This window comes from Triturus cristatus, chromosome 5_2, assembly GCF_964204655.1.
Source record: "Triturus cristatus chromosome 5_2, aTriCri1.1, whole genome shotgun sequence".
Classification (NCBI taxonomy): domain Eukaryota; kingdom Metazoa; phylum Chordata; class Amphibia; order Caudata; family Salamandridae; genus Triturus; species Triturus cristatus.
The window spans coordinates 6,024,039-6,040,426 of record NC_140588.1 but is presented as its reverse complement, the minus strand read 5'-3'; the positions used below and the strand labels follow the sequence as shown (position 1 = coordinate 6,040,426).

At 40.0% G+C, this 16,388-nt stretch overlaps 1 long non-coding RNA gene across 6 annotated transcripts in view; it reads left to right on the top strand.

Annotated features, from left to right (window-relative positions):
* The window catches only part of LOC146822579 (uncharacterized), a 64,392-nt gene extending 51,160 nt beyond the window's left edge, over nucleotides 1-13,232 (top strand). For all 6 annotated transcript variants that reach the window (XR_014962054.1, XR_014962052.1, XR_014962053.1 and 3 more), the window contains one exon: nucleotides 11,734-13,232. This is a non-coding gene — a long non-coding RNA (uncharacterized LOC146822579). The remainder of the gene's footprint in view (nucleotides 1-11,733) is intronic.
* Nucleotides 13,233-16,388: the final 3,156 nt, after the last annotated feature.

The window sequence follows — 16,388 nt, the reverse complement described above, 5'->3', positions numbered from 1 at the left end:
GCAGACTTCCTCGAGACAATAGTTAGGGATAGATGGGAGGCCAGTAAATTATCACACTATGAATATGGAGAAGGCTGTGGGAGAATCCTGGCATGGAAAACATAAACTGAATCAATATGAAATAGGTTACAAAGATACAGAAGGAAGGCCAACTTGGACACTGCTCGGAAGATACTGAAATCAGGCGAGAATTTACACAAAACTCTTTGATATATGTATATGGAAGAAACATCTAGTCCTAAAGAGCAAATATAAGGTTTTTTAGATAGAATAACTACTCCTGTGGTGTCGCCTGAGCAGAGAATAGACCTTAACCAGGAGATCTCCAGAGATGAGATTTTAGACGCTATAAAAAGCCTAAAGAAAGGAAAAGTTGCAGGCCCAGATGCACTACCAAACGAATTGTATCTAAATTTGAGGGAAGTATTAGTAACCCCCTTGACAGAACTTTTAAACGATATCTTTTTAGGGAAAAAAGATCTCCCAGAATCATGGAACGACGCAATAGTGAGTATTCTATTAAAACCAGGAAAGGACCCAGCCAAATGCGAGTCATACAGACCCATATCTCTTTTAAACTCGGATTACAAAATCTATACACAGGTATTAGCCAAAAGATTAGGGGAAGTGGCTGGGTCCCTGATTCATCCAAATCAGAAAGGGTTCATCAAGGGTAGACAAATATACGAATTATCGCATGAATTCATCAGTACCATAGATATCGCAATCCAAAATTCTAAACCATTGGCAGTTATAACTTTTGCCGCTGCAAAAGAGTTCGATAGGGTTAGTTGGCCCTTTTTGAACGCCACTCTAGCTAAGTTTAACCTAGGTGACAATTTTGAGAATGCAACAATAAATATATATACAAACCCTACAGCTAAAGTGTTGGTCAACGACGCCCTTACCGAAAATAAAAAGATAGAGAGAGGCACGAGGCAAGGGTGCCCCCTCTCCCCTCTCCTCTTTAATTTTTATATAGAGCCCTTAGCGTGTCTTCTGAGAAGAGAAGAGGGGATTATACCTTTTAAATATCAGGACTGGGAAAAAAAAGTTGTGCTGTATGCGGACGACCTAATGATCTTCACTGGCGACCTAAATAACTCATTCCCAAAGATAGAAGATATTAAAGACTAGTTTGGAGTTATCTCAGGATATCTTATAAATCAATCAAAATCGGAAATCCTAGAGTGGAACATAAACTCTGGAAACCCATTAGTGAAGGAAAAAATAAAATACCTAGGGATAGAATATATAAAGGATTTAGATAGGATACCTAAGATGAATTTCGAGAGAATTCATAAAGACATAAGGAAACTCCTTAAGGCCTGGACAGGTTTACAACTGTCTTTTTTAGGAAAATCTAACAATTAAAATGAGTATACTGCCAAAATGTACTTACCTATTTAGCTCTATCCCGCTGGATTTTAAGACAGAACGGATAAAAAAGCTCCAAGGGGAGATATCCAGTTTCATTTGGGCTGCCAAGGGAGTAAGAATAGATTGGAAAAAACTAAGAAGGAATAAAGCGCAGGGAGGAATAGCGAGCCCGGACATACTAGAATATTGTAGAGCTATCCAGTTCAAAAATATAAGGCGACTTTTGAGCAAATTGGAAGCATGGCCTATGTACTTGAAAGCCTTAATCAGTCAAGACAGAGACCATTTTCTATACAAATTTGGACACCCCAAATACTTCAGAAAAATTAAACTAAAGACATTGAAATCAGCTGCAATAACCTGGTATGGAATAAGAATGACCTTAAAAAACCCCTACTACAGCAAGTATGCACCAATTTGGAACTCCCCAGGAACCCCCAACTGTGTAAAAGACAGATTAATGACCACTTTAAGAGAAGGAAACAAAGAATTGGGGTCAGTTAATAGAGAATAACAAAATTGTAGAATGGGGGATCCTAAAGGAAAAAACTCAGGGCTCGCTAGCGAGATTTAAATACTATCAATTAAACAAATGGATAAAGGATATAAAGGAACATTTACAAGGGGATGATGCTATTGAGCAAAGGTTATTGAACACGAAACCATTCAAGAAGGAAATATCATTTTGGTATTGGGCCCTTATAAGAGCTGGGGAAACAGAATACAAAGCTCCAACCGACATCTGGGGAAAAGCCTTACCAGGGCTAGACATCTCCTATTACTGGCAAACCTCAATGGCAATCTTTGGGCATGTGGTAAAATCTGCCCCACTGAAGAAAAACCATCTATTTACGAAACACAGATCATACTGGACCCCAAAAAGATTGACAAAGATCAACAGTAATAAGGTAAAGAAGTGCCCTAAATGTGGGGGGGAAAGAGCGGACGACCTGCACATGTATTGCAATCAGTTGGAGGAATTTTGGAAACGGGTAAGACTATCTCAGAGGTGCTGGAACAGCCCATAGAGGTAAGCATGGAAGCAGTTATTTTTGGAATTATTCAAAATACAAGTTATTCCATATTGAATAAAGATCAGGAAAATATCTTCTTCTTATTAATATTGCTGGCCAGAAGGGAGATATGTATTAACCGGATAAAGGCTACACCACCAGTACACAATGAATGGTTAAATTTCATTACAAGACCGGAGGCTACATTATGCATTAATCCTTTAATGCAGATCACAAGCAGCCGCACTACATCACAAAGAGAAAACAGTTCTAGAATGCGGTGAGCACAAGGTATAAATGGCATGAGACACAAACAGACTGCCTCTTTTAAATGCGGCTCACAAGCAGATAAGTAACACCTCCTCTTGCTTCTTTACCTAATTGTTTTGATTATTGTGCCAATTTAGCCATGTTTTTTCAATTCGATTGCTCATCTTTCTTTAGTTGTCTTTTTCACACTTTCCACTGTATTTCTCACTGGCGCTTGCTTGCTCCCTCGTCCTTGTGGGTGACCCTGGGTCTCTTCCCCCCCGTCACCCCCTCACTCGACTTCCTATTGAGGTTCTCGCTTTACCTCCCCGCCCCTCCCTACCTCCCTTGGTGGTTTCTCTATCTTCTCACCCCGATTGGGGGTCGAGCCTGATCTTTCCGTGCGCGAACGCTCCTGCTTCGTGCCGCCATTCCACTCCTTTCCCCCATGTGTCGACTCACTTCTGGGTTGTCATGAACAGTTTTTGGGCAATCTTGATACTTTTGTTCGACGCGCTCGCTTCGTCCTCGCGAGCCCGTCTGAGTTAAGAAAGCACCTTAGCAACGGTGCCGACAAAACATCAGGCCGCTCCCTACGGCCTTTCCTTTAACTCTTCACCGGCAGCAGCTGACCTCGAGCGAAGCCTTCAGTTACTTCGCTTTGATGATCAGCTGCTGCCGGAGAACTCGTGAGGACATTTAAAACCAAGATAATTATTTTAGCTCCTTTAGCTAATTCAAATTTTGACACCTTTAACTTACCCTGATCAAAACAGGGCATTCTTACTAATATTTTACCATCAAGCTTCAAGGGTATTCAGATTAATACCATTCCCTAACCTAAAAATACCCCTTAAAATTTTTTTTTTTAAATTAAAAACTCTGAACTTAAACTTACTACTAAAAAAAAAAAAAAAAAGGGGAGAATTCAACTTTTTAATCCGTTAATTTCTTTTCAAAGCCAACCTTACCAGAGCCTTTCCCAATATGTCAGACTTAGATTCTGATGAGGCTACTGCCAGCTCTCCCATTCACGATGATAATTCATTTAAAGTTTTCTTACAAAAAGAAATGAGATCCTGTATGCTCTCTACCTTCAAAGAAGTTTTATCCTCTAAAAGATCTCTCTCCCTTCCACATGGTGATTCCCCCGATGATCTCAGTAGTCAGCGTAAAAACACATTAAAAAAACAAAAAACTGCGATCACCACTTTGACTGCAATTTGGGAGGTCGAAGCACCTTAATTGATTTGGGAGGTCGTAGCACCTCACTTATGATGGGAGGCCATTGCGCCTAAAATGACAATGGTGTCCCCAGCGGCACAAATTCTAATTCAAAGCAGTTTGATGCAGTCTCTGACTCCGAGGAGGAGGAAGAAAATTTTGATAACCCCTACGATGAATTCGTACTAGATTTAGATGACCAGGACCAGGAATTCAACAACCCAGTTGACATCGATTCCCCTTCTTCCTCTAAAAAAGTTATCCTCAACCCCCTAGGACAGGAAATGTTCTCCCCCCTCAATATTTCATACCCCAATAGCTCCAAATGGTTCCCTCAAGAAAACGTCTCTAAATTTAGCACCAGGTGGCTTAGAAACTATCTAGAAAGAGAGACCAGAAACACCCTGAGATCAGAATGTCGAAGACCCTCTATCCAAGATAAGGTCTCCCAAACCCCCAACCTTGACCCCGACCTTATAAAATTTCTATTTAAATTGGGAAAGGACCCTAGAAAAGGTCTAGAGAGAGCTCCCAAAGGTTGTCAAGACCGCCTACTCGACATCCTTGGACCACTCACAAGGATTCTCGACCTAGCCGAAGAATCACATATTTCCAATACCCCCCTTGATGTTAACCTCATTCGAGGCTGGAGCCAAAGGGCCATGGTTCTCCTCGGCAATGCCAACTCTAGCCTCAACATCGAAAGAAGGAGAAATATCCTCACCAAGATTAACCCAAAACTGGGTCATTTGGCTGAAAAAGAACCCTCCGATAACCCTAAAGGGCTCCTCTTCGGAGAGGACATGATTAAATCTATTGGCAAATACGTTGCAACCTTTACTGCTCTGGGCTTCACTGTCGATACCTCAAACTGCCTTCTTCTTCTCCCTACCAAGAAAATTACAAAAATTCGAAAAGAGATCAGGTATGCTTTAAAGCAAGAATCTCTAACCCTCTGAGAATTAGCCAGACTTCTAGGCCTACTTTCCTCTTCCATCCAAGCTATCTTTCCGGGCCCTCTGAATTACCGTGCCGTTCAAAGAACAAAAGCGAAGGCCCTCAGGTGTGGTCTTTGGTACGGCGATTTGGTGACCATAGATCAGGAAGCCAGGTCAGAACTCTCATGGTGGCTGGAGAATTTGGATGCTTGGAATGGAAAAGCTATCTTCGGCTCTACACCGGAATTTATTCTGGAACCAGATGCCAGCCTACACGGTTGGGGTGCTCGCCTCCTCGACCAAAACACTGGTGGCGCTTGGTTTCTCGCAGAATCTTCCCGTCATATAAATTTCTTAGAACTTACCGCAGGCATGTACGCTCTAATGAGTTTCAAACATTCTCTTCAAGGGAGATCTGTTCTTCTGAAGATGGACAACATCTCCGCAGTCTCTTATATCAACCGCCTTGGCGGTACCAAATCTGCAGACCTATCCGCTTTAGCCAAGAAACTCTGGATGTTCTGTTTGGAACACAAGATCTCTCTGAAGGTGGAATACCTTCTGGGAAAGTCGAATCTTTCTGCGGATTGGAACTCAAGATTCCTTTCAGACCTTACAGATTGGAAACTCAACGTGAATGTTTTCAATATTCTGTTTCACTTTTGAGGTCCATTGGATGTGGACTTGTTTGCCAGCAGATTGACTTTCCAACTTCCGAAATATTTCAGCTGGATGCCAGACCCCGGCGCTCTGGCTGTGAATGCCTTTCTACAATGCTGGTCGAACCTTCAGGGCTACGCCTTCCCTTTGCTATGATCCAAAGGGTCCTACAGAAGGTCAGAATAGACCAATGCACTCTGGTTCTGATAACCCCCTTCTCAGGCATGGTTCCTGACAACTCTGGAACTGTCCTGCGACATCCCCTTTCTAATCCCAGCGAGCAAGGGTCTGGTTTCCGACGCAGACGGAGAAGATCATCACCTAATCATTTCAGGGAATTTGAACCTTCTTGCCTGGAAAGTGTCAGGCAATCCAATGAACTGTCTGGACTTTCGTCATCAGCTCTCTCTCTCCTCGGTGAATCATGGGCTCCCAGAACACACTATAGATACAACATTTGGAAAAAAAGGAACCTGGATCCCATGGAAGCTCCTACCGTCAATATAGTTAACTTTCTAGTAGAACAATTCAATAGGGGCTGATCTTATAGATCCATTAATTGCTATAGATCTGCAATCTCCGCCGGACATTCGCTTGTCAATAATAGGACGGCAGGTAAAAACTTTATTATTTGTAGAGTTATGAAAAGCATTAGACTCAAAAGACCTCCTAGACCTAAATACCAGTCCTTGTGGGATGTTAAAGCTATATTAGACCTTTTCTCTTCCTGGCCCGATAATCCTTTTCTTAACAGGAAATGCCTCTACTCTTTTATGTTTAATCTCCTGTCGTAGAGTTTCAGATGTCAAATGCCTAGATATTTCTTATAGATATTATGATATGTTTGGGGTCAAATTCGATATATATAGAAGGACTAAAACCATGTCAGACTCTATTTTCTACCCTCGTTTTGATCTTTGCAAAAGGTTGTGTGTTGTAGACTGTATGAAAAAGAATACGATTTGAGAATGAAAGACCTTCGCCCTTTAAATGCTCAACTCCTAATCTCTTTTGTCAAGCCTTTCAAACTAGTTGCTTCCTCCTCCATTGCTAGATGGGTCAAATCAGTTATGAAACTATCTGGTATTGACCGCTCTAAATTCCAAGCACATTCTCTCAGAGTTGCTATGGCAAGCAAATCCTTTTGGTCAGGTGGTAAGTTAAAGGATATCCTTAAAGCGGCTGATTGGTCAAATGCTTCAACCTTTGCTCACCACTACTGTAAACCTATTGAGCATATGTCCGATGTTGTCCTTCAGGGCTACCAATATGCATAATGTAGCCTCCGGTCTAGTAATGAAATTGCGATTCTCCTATTAACATGTCTAGAGAATCTGGATTTCATTAAAGACACGGAGGCTATCATTATCCCACCCGTCCCTCCCTTGGACGGAGAAGCCTTGAACTGTATTTTTTATCATTTGCTTGATTACTTTTGCATATGCTCATATTTTGTCTTTTGCGTTAGCTCATGACGTATTTTACATTCTCATCTTTCTTTTCAGACAGCTCCACCTGATGTCCTGCTGCATTCCTTATCCCGCTTCAGAACTCTCTCCATCTTCAGTCTCAAGATCAAGCTGGATTTCTTCTTTGAACTTCTCTTACCTAGCTTCATTTAAAAGAGGCAGTCTGTTTGTGTCTCATGCCATTTATACCTTGTGCTCACCGCATTCTAGAACTGTTTTCTCTTTGTGATGTAGTGCGGCTGCTTGTGATCTGCATTAAAGGATTAATGCATAATGATAGCCTCCGTGTCTTTAATGAAATCCAGTTTCTCTAGACATGTTAATAGGAGAATCGCAATTCCATACTAAGGGTATACAACCTTGATAATCAAGGGAAAAAGAGTAAGAAATATACATTTTTGAATATTTGGGAACGATACATTCAATTAAAACAACAGGGTGTCCAATGATTAAGGCAATGGTAACAAAGATTTCAAGCTGGGTCTTGAATTGAGTAGTCATCAGGGCTGGCTCCCCCCTCTCTCCTAACAATCTTGTGCCTGGAGCTGGACAAAAAGGGGCCTCTGAGGACAAGGCTAGTTATACCTCTTATATAACATCGTAAAGCTATGGCACATGTGGTACAGAATACAAAAGGGGGCCTCTGATTCCTCCAAACTCCATAGAATTTTGCTTGATGAGGACAAAAAAAATAAAATAAAAAACTATAATAAGGTCTGTTCAAAATTCAAAAAGGTATTTTATTAATATGCGGAACCGTTTCACCTTAGTATATCAGATTATAGAAGAGCATTGAGAAATATTTTTTAATAAAGTGATAGTTTCCAAACATGAATTCAGAAACATTCATTCTTCTCCCCAACCCTGACAACAGTGCTTATCGTGAACTAAGAGGTAAGTCGTTGTTTTGTGCACTCTCTGGGTGGCCTAAGTTACTATCATACATAAATAACATTATATTTTATTGAATCAAACACTAGAAAAGGTTTTGTACAACTCACATCCTGAATTCATGCATTTTGAGGCCCTCTTATATGAGATAATGAAGAAAAAGGTGGACAATTTGCCTGGAATTACACAATGTGGTAATGTGGGGAAGCCGGGACTAATCCCAGATTTTCTGGTTTCACATCATGCAGTTCAGCCTCCAGATGTACATCTTTCTCTTCCCCTGTACACATCTAACCCCAAAATCGCGGACCTCCCTGGTAACCTCCCTCCTGACCGCCACCCTGCTAGCATCAATGCTCCCTCTGTAACATTACAGAGAAAACTTTATGGCCCCTGGGAAACTGTTTGCAAATACCCATGTCCTAATACATCTAAGGTGTGTAGAGGTATTGAACACGTTATAAATCTTTGTAATGAAACGCAAGTTTGTGTGCTTATGACAGTTGACGACTTGTATTCAGCATGTTCTAAGCAAGTTTATTGGTTCTGCAGAAAAAGTTTCCAAAAGAGCAAATATTCTACTTAGCAGATACTAACTATTGTAAGCAGCTTGAGTTATTAGACAGAATCGTATTAGCCTGACAATTTCTACATAACGTACTAACCTATGTACATGTGCTTCTTTTGCTTCAGATGATGAGTGATCTATAAAGGTTTCACCACAGTAGGAAGGCTGCAGGTAGTATAATCGTTACCACCTTCAGGCATTCACTATTTTAAGCAAATAGTGTTTGTTTTCCAAGTGTTGTATTGAGTGAACACGGTTCGTAGTAGATACCTTTTAATACTCTGTAGGGTATTTCTCATGAGAGTTGCACTGCCTGCAAACAGTGTGGTACAGAGTAAACTCTCTCCATAGAGTAAACACTGTTTACAGTACCCACTTTTCTACTCATCTCAACTTAATTTCTCAGTGTATGTTTACCGACTGTGAGGGGTTTGATTCTGATAAAATCTGTCCGTAGTACGGCATTCATTTTGGAACAGACGTTGAGTATCTGGAGGAACTTGGCTTTCTCTGAACAGTTATATACATATAGAATACCGCGTGCAATGGAGGTTTCCCATATATCTGTGGTTAATTGCTAATGTGAACTAGGCTACCTGTGAAGTGTATGTTATAGGGTCAATGTTGCTCATAACACATGTTTGCTACACCAAAGGGAGTTGTCTCTGTGATGCCATTAATGGTGCTTCATATTATTCTGAGCTATTTTGTACTTACTGTACAGGCATCTCCTGACCTACTAGCTTATAGAGTAATATGGCTTATAGAGTAATCTGTACATAAGAAGCTTGATGTCATCAATGATTAATTCTACATGTCATTAGTGATGTCATAAAACATGGCATGAGTGAGTAATATGTGAGGGCATAAGCAGTGCATGGCGGTGGCGCAAGTTATAGTTAGCTCTGCTAATTATAACTGGTGAAAATCTGTGGGTGTCACTTTAATCTTTATTTTTTTTAGTGTGAAATATATATACACACATATATAGTAGCCACAATCGTGAAAACTATCCTTTTTCTGATCCAAAGCAGGTACGGACCACAACGTGGAGGTAAATCCTTTTTATTTTGCAGATTCAAACGTGCAAGTGCATAGTAGTTTGCAAGCAAGTGCCCAGTATCTATCTAGATAGATAGATAGAGATACTCGTGTCCCGCATCAACCCTCCTTAATGTTGCGCGCCATCTATCAAGGGTACAGGAAAACAGCACCGAGCAGGTCAGAGAAGCACACGGGTCCGCAATTCTTTTCAGAAACGTCTTTATTTTTGTAAAGTTTTATAAACTTTCAGCAAAGTGCATGTGCATAAAATGGGGAAAAAGACTAACGCGTTTCGGCCTGGGGCCTTCGATGGGGTCATAAAGTGAGCTGTACAGACTGTCTTTCAATAGGGACTCGAGAGGTCCCTCCCACAACCATTGAAACCAAAATTTTAAAGAAACAGACTTGTTTTTGTTCTCATAGAAGACAATAACCGTGTGGGCATAAGTTGCATAAAGCCCCAATTCATATATTTGCACTTATGAAAAGACATTGATGTGACTTAATCTGTGGAAAGTACAAAGTATTATATAGGTCAGATGTTTTCTATAATGATGGTAAAGTACCCTGGATATGTTATGTCACATATGTATACATATAAAGTCAAGACAATTAGTATAATGTACTAAAACAGGGCTTAAAACTGAGAAAATAGCATAACACAAAAACATATATTCAGTTGTTGAAAAAGTTTGATATTAGATTAATCACAAGTTCGGTCCAACAGAGAAAGCTTAGACAGAAAACACATACAATAAAGTGTCTGGACTGTTGGTGATTTAGAGGAGTCGAACTTGTACAACGTATGCGTGATAAAAAAAAAGAGTGCTCAAATCAGCAGAAAATGGACTGTATCAATACTGTATATGCCAGATATCCTGATAGTTAAGTAGGTAAGATTAATGTCAAAGTACATCGTGTTAAGCTAAGACAACCCAAAGCGAAGCTATCAGTATATATCCTCTCTGGAGTTTGAAATATTGAAGTGCATGGTTTCTAGTTTTTGATTTGTAACATGTACCCCTTCAATGAGAGAGGCTAGTAGATATATAAGTTCTCATTTATAAAAGACAAAGTGCCTGTTCCCGGGTATATTTTTCTCGGGTATATTTTTTTGAGATATGTAGAAAGTGCACTGTTCTTAATACATTAATAAATTGCAGGGTGTATATATACCCCTTAATTACTTGTTGTAGACAATAGGCAGCAGCAATAGATACTAAATGTTAAAGTGCACCGTGCTTGACCTGGAAATGAGTTTATACATAACATGAGAACAGTTGTTTCTCCTATTTCTCTGTAAAAAGTCCCAAACTAGTTCATAGTGACCTTAAAAAAGTGGGGGTGGGGGGGGGAGAGGAGGAAGGGGAGGGTACTGTATAAGGTAATAATGCTCAAGTTATCAAAGTGCATTCATATTTCACTTAAGGATAGAGTATCAATTCCCAGATGTATTTAAAGGTATGTTTAAAAAGATGCATTTGAAGTGCACTTTTGTAAACAGATTAATAGCTTACAGAATGTATGTAACCTTTAGTTCATGAATTTAGACAGGCCAGAAATCTTAGGGCGGTATCATATACTAAAGTGTACCGTGCTTAACCAAGCAGTGGGTTGGTAAATGATGTGAGAGTAGCAGTTTCTCATATTTCTCTATTAAAGGTTCCACAGCGGTCGGAGCTTAAAATCGTAAAGAGGGAATAGTGTTAAATGAAATACTGATATCCAAGGTCTTAAGGTGCACAAGGTTTAATCGGTAAAGTAACTGAAGAGTGGAACCTGTAGTGACTTTGAAGTTGTGTAATCAGTACAGTACTGGCATCAAAATGAGTCCGTGGACATCATACAAGACACATACTGTAATTTCATTGCAAATGATTTAAGCTCCAAGTGTGGCACAAACGTTATTAGACAATGTGGTCAAGAAATGGGAGATTCACAAGAAATTGTGCAATTCTGCATCCATATTAATTCTGACGGTATCTCCCTGCCAACCGTTATAATCCATATGGATGAGTTCACAGTCACCTCCTCCTATCTTCCACGATAGGTGTTCAATTCCATAAAATGATAAATGATTTGAATCTCCTTCGTGGTCTGTCCAAAGATGTTTCGCCATGGCATAAGTAAAGTCTTTGTTGTTGATCACTCTTAGGTGCTGCAGGATACGCAGTTTTAGTTTATTTATGGTGCTGCCGATATATCTATTTCAGCACTGGCATTCAAGGACATAGACCATGTGTGTTGTCTCACATGAGATCCTTTCTCTGATATTTCTTTTTTCTTTTTTTCTTCAGTGAATGTTACCACATCCTGATGATTGCATCCATTTTAGCATGCACTTAAAAAAGAGCTTCTCAGACTATCGGATGGGCTTGCACGATTCAAAAGACCTACAGCCATCTTGGATAAATAACCAACAAGCAGCGCATTGTTGATTATGTGGCTTTTTTAAGGAAACTTTAACTCACCTCCTATGTGCATGCCCAGCAGTTATTGATCTGAGGAGACAGTATTTAAAACGCATTTTTAATTAATTGAATATTCGCACGTGCAGGCAAGACGTGACATGCTGGATGGAAGGGTCCTCTATAATCTTGGCCTGCCGGGAAGTAAAATACCTGGCCGAAGAAAGGAAACTTTAATGGCAAGTTAATCTGGAGGAAAATAAAAATGTATGAAGAATGCCGGCATGTCTAGTTGACTCATCTATGCAACAAACGGACTTAATGCAAAATTCATTAAGAGACAATTTATTCAGCAGGTCCTCAGAAGCTTGCTTTTAACATACATTTTAAATTTTACTGTATCATTTTGCCCTTTTCCAGGTATTTGTTATTTTTATCAGGGCCTGCTAATTTTCCAGCTTGTTGTCTTTAAAACACTGATTGTAAGGTTGAAAGCAATATCACGGTATTTCCAATGGAAAAGATGTATTTAGAAAATGTATTTATAACGCAAATATAACATTACATTCTGATGGTTCAGCACCTGCACTTTAGCTAATAACCTAGGGATACCATCAATGTTGGTTGGATTTTATTTTAAAAAAAAAAAGCCTTAAGGTGGTAACATTACGGGATGCTTTTACTCATGTATATAAAGATTTTGTTTTATTCTTATTTTTTCAAAATTTGTAAAGATTTTAATTAATCATATACAATAAACTATGTTGAGGCATCCATTTATGACATTTGTAGAACCCACTCGTTCATAGCCAATTATACACAGGATTTTTCTGTTTTTGTTTATCAAAGTAATTGTGTTTTACGATGGGTTTGGGTACAGGATCTTAGATCTTCATTGTGTCGGAGTGTTTTCCAATGTTCTTGCAAAGTATATCTGACTATACCACTGGAGGTATTGAACTGTGTGATTAACCTCAATTCATCTTTGCTTTCCTCTTTCTTACCAGTGAGCTGTCCAGGATACAATAGGTCCTCTCTCCTCTTGTTCATAGCTCTTAATTTCGCATTATCCAGGACCACCATTGGATATCCTCTTCCTAAAAATCTGGTATACATTAAGTCCAATTGTAACATGAAATCTTCCTTCTCCGGGCAGTTTCTCCGTGCACCTAGAAATTCCCCATAGGGTACACTCCATTGGAGTGATCTGGGATGGCCGCTATTCCCCACCAGAATTCTGTTGTATGCTGTAGCTTTGCGATATAGAGTGGTACAGATCTTTTTGTTTTTAATATATACTCATGTATCTAGAAATTCAATTTCCTGATGGCTTATGTTGTGGGTGAAATTTAAATGAAATGCATTTTCAATAAAAGATTTTAAGAAGAGTTAGAGTTCTTCCTCACATCCTTCCCAGATTAAAAATAGATCTATATAGTGCACCCAGAGCACCACTCTGTCAGTCATTGTTTTGTTCTTGTCATACCAGATTTACTCGGCTTCTAGAAACCCATGGTCATAGGTTTCACACAGGTTATAGTTAGGTGGATATTTCTCTCGTAAAAAACCAATGAAATTCCCCCGTTATAGTTAGTTCAGATAACTATAACTCGCGCGCCCGCAATCCACTGCTGATGACTTCACCTATTACATCACTCATAACATGGTCAGTGGTATCACTCATGACATCACTGATGACATCATCCTTGTGATAGAGTGGCGGTCGCGTGAGTTATAGTTATCTGAACTAACTATAACGGGGGAATTTCATTGGTTTTTTACGAGAGAAATATCCACCTAACTATAACCTGTGTGAAACCTATGGTTTTTGAAGTGAATTTGCAAGGTTTTTTAAATGCTAATTCCTAACTATATGGTTTTTTAAGTGAATTTGTACGGTTTTTTAAATGCTAAGTTAAGTATTTCTTAATATATTTTTTTTTTTACCGTGCGCGCACCCCGCGATTTGTTAAAAAAAAAAATGAAAGGTCCTTCTGTGACCCCCTGACAAAGGCTAGGGGGTCAGGAACTCTTACCTGCCCCCTTTTCACGTTTTCCACCTTTTTTCCCCCTTTCCTTTTCAGTGCGAGAGACAAAATGGCGGCCAACACTTCCTGATTTCGACCGATTCGAATGTTGACTGACATCTAACAACCAATCAGAATTTCGCTCGCGCACGGTGCGCGCGTATAGATATTTATATGCTTTTAAATGCTATTTTCTCAGGAAATACTGAACAGATTGACACCAGACCTGCAAAAGGCACTTCCCTGACCCGAGAACTACTTCTCTGCCAAATTTCAAGTAATTCTGTTCAGCTGTTCGGGCTGTACCTTCGACTAAAGTTCCTATGGAAAAATGCATGGGGAAAACACGTTTTGGGACCCCCCTTTTTTCTCGGCCCCCGCTTGACGAATCACCCCGAGACTTTCAGGGTAGGAGCTGAGTGGAGCGCCCCATTAGTTTTGAAAATTTCGCGAAGATTCGTCAACCGGCGCCAAAGTTATTCAAAATAGAATTTTGAGATTTCCTATGGAAACACGGTCCTAACTGCCGCCAGTAGATTATATTTATATATATATATATATATATATTCACTGAAAAAACCATAGGTTTCACACACGTTATAGTTAGCTGTACATTTCACTCGTAAAAAACCAATGAAATTCCACGTTATAGTTAGATCAGGTAACTATAACTTGCGCGCCCACAATAAACTGCTGATGACGTCACATAGTACATCACTCATGACATGGTCAGTGACATCACTCATGACATCAATGATGACATCTGAAATTACACATTGTGGATTGCGGTCGCGCAAGTTATAGTTACCTGATCTAACTATGACGTGGAATTTCATTGGTTTTTTACGAGTGAAATGTACAGCTAACTATAACATGTGTGAAACCTATGGTTTTTTAAGTGAATTTGCAAGGTTTTGTAAATGATAATTCCTAACTATAATGTGTGTGAAACCTATGGTTTTTTCAGTGAATTTGTACGGTTTTTTAAATGCTAAGTTATGTATTTTTTTTTTCTGGTTTTTCACTATGAGCACACCCTTTCGCACACGGCAAAACATTTTTTTCAAAAAGGAAAGCTTAAAAAAAAATAAAAAAAAATTGGGAGGTAAGGTTGGCTCTTAAAAGAGCCGTTGGATTAATACAGGGATAGAGGAAAGAAAGAATGGGAATATTATGAGCGTCTACAAACGTGCTGGTCTATCTTATTGTTAATAAGGGAAACACTGGTCTCCCCAAAAACAATAAGACCACAACACGTTGTACACCTCATTGAAACCCTCCGAAATCGAGGGTTAATGTCCAGAGGAGCAGAAGAAGGTGATGCTCCCACCTCAGAGGAAGGGCTCAGCTGAGCTGCCGATGATGTACTCGGCTGAGCTTCTGAGGTTGGGCTCCGGTGACTTACTGAAGAGTTTTCTTCAGTATGTCGAGCAAAGGTCCTGGGGTGTTTATCCCTAAGGTGTCTCATCATAGAGTGATTTCCAAAGGAATACTTCTTCCTTGGATCTCCTCTAGATAAAACACGGTCACAAAGTGTGCAAGTGACCAATGGAGCATTGACCTTTTTCTGCCCCTCTGGAAAAGTAAAATACTCCCACACAAAAGAATCCTTTTGTTTCCTCCTTCTCTGTCTGATGATGGTGCTGCTAGGCTCACTCTCAGAAGAGGTCTGCTGCTCTGCCATTGTATCTCAATGTCAATTCAGCTCCTTCTCCTAGGGGATCTCAAACGGTAATGAGGGGAATGGGTGTGGTGTGGGAAGTTTCTGGAACTGAAAGTAGTTTCAACCAATGAAAAGTGTTCTTTGTGGATCACATGACCTACCGTGCGCGCTCCGTAAGCTTAGTACGCATGCGCAAACGTGACGCTTACGGAGTGCTTACGGAGCGCGTACGTAAGACGCACTCGCGCATGCGCATTACACACCCCTGCGTAACCGCAACGTTGCTTCCGCGCAACGCGCATGCATGTACGCGTATGTCACGTACGTATCACGTAAGCGCACTGTACTTATGACGTACGGAGCGCGTAGCGTCAGCTTACCGTACGCGCACGGCAAAAAATGCATTAAAAAAAAATACAAGTTTCAAGAGTTGTAGAAGATAATAACTGTGATGTACAACTGTATGAATGAATGAATGAATTGAACTTTATTTCGACATAAAAACATATCATAAAAGTGATACAAACATCAATAAAAAGAAGAAAAAGGAACAGTTTGGCGAACACAGTATAAAAACCTACAGAAACAAAAATAAAATAATAACCAAGTTTTTAAAAACCAAAACAAGCAGAAACACATTACTGTAACAACTGTTTCCTTGCGGTTCTTATCCTCCAAGCCCAACCCAGAAATTTAGCCATACAGCAGGCAAAGAAGGGACGGGCATCTGAGCGCAATATGCGTAGAGCTTCCAAGTATGATCTTGTGCCCAGACTCCTACATAAAGGCTTCAACCATCTCGACCTAGGCACAACATAGGCATGGCACTCAAACAACAGATGAGGTATGGACTC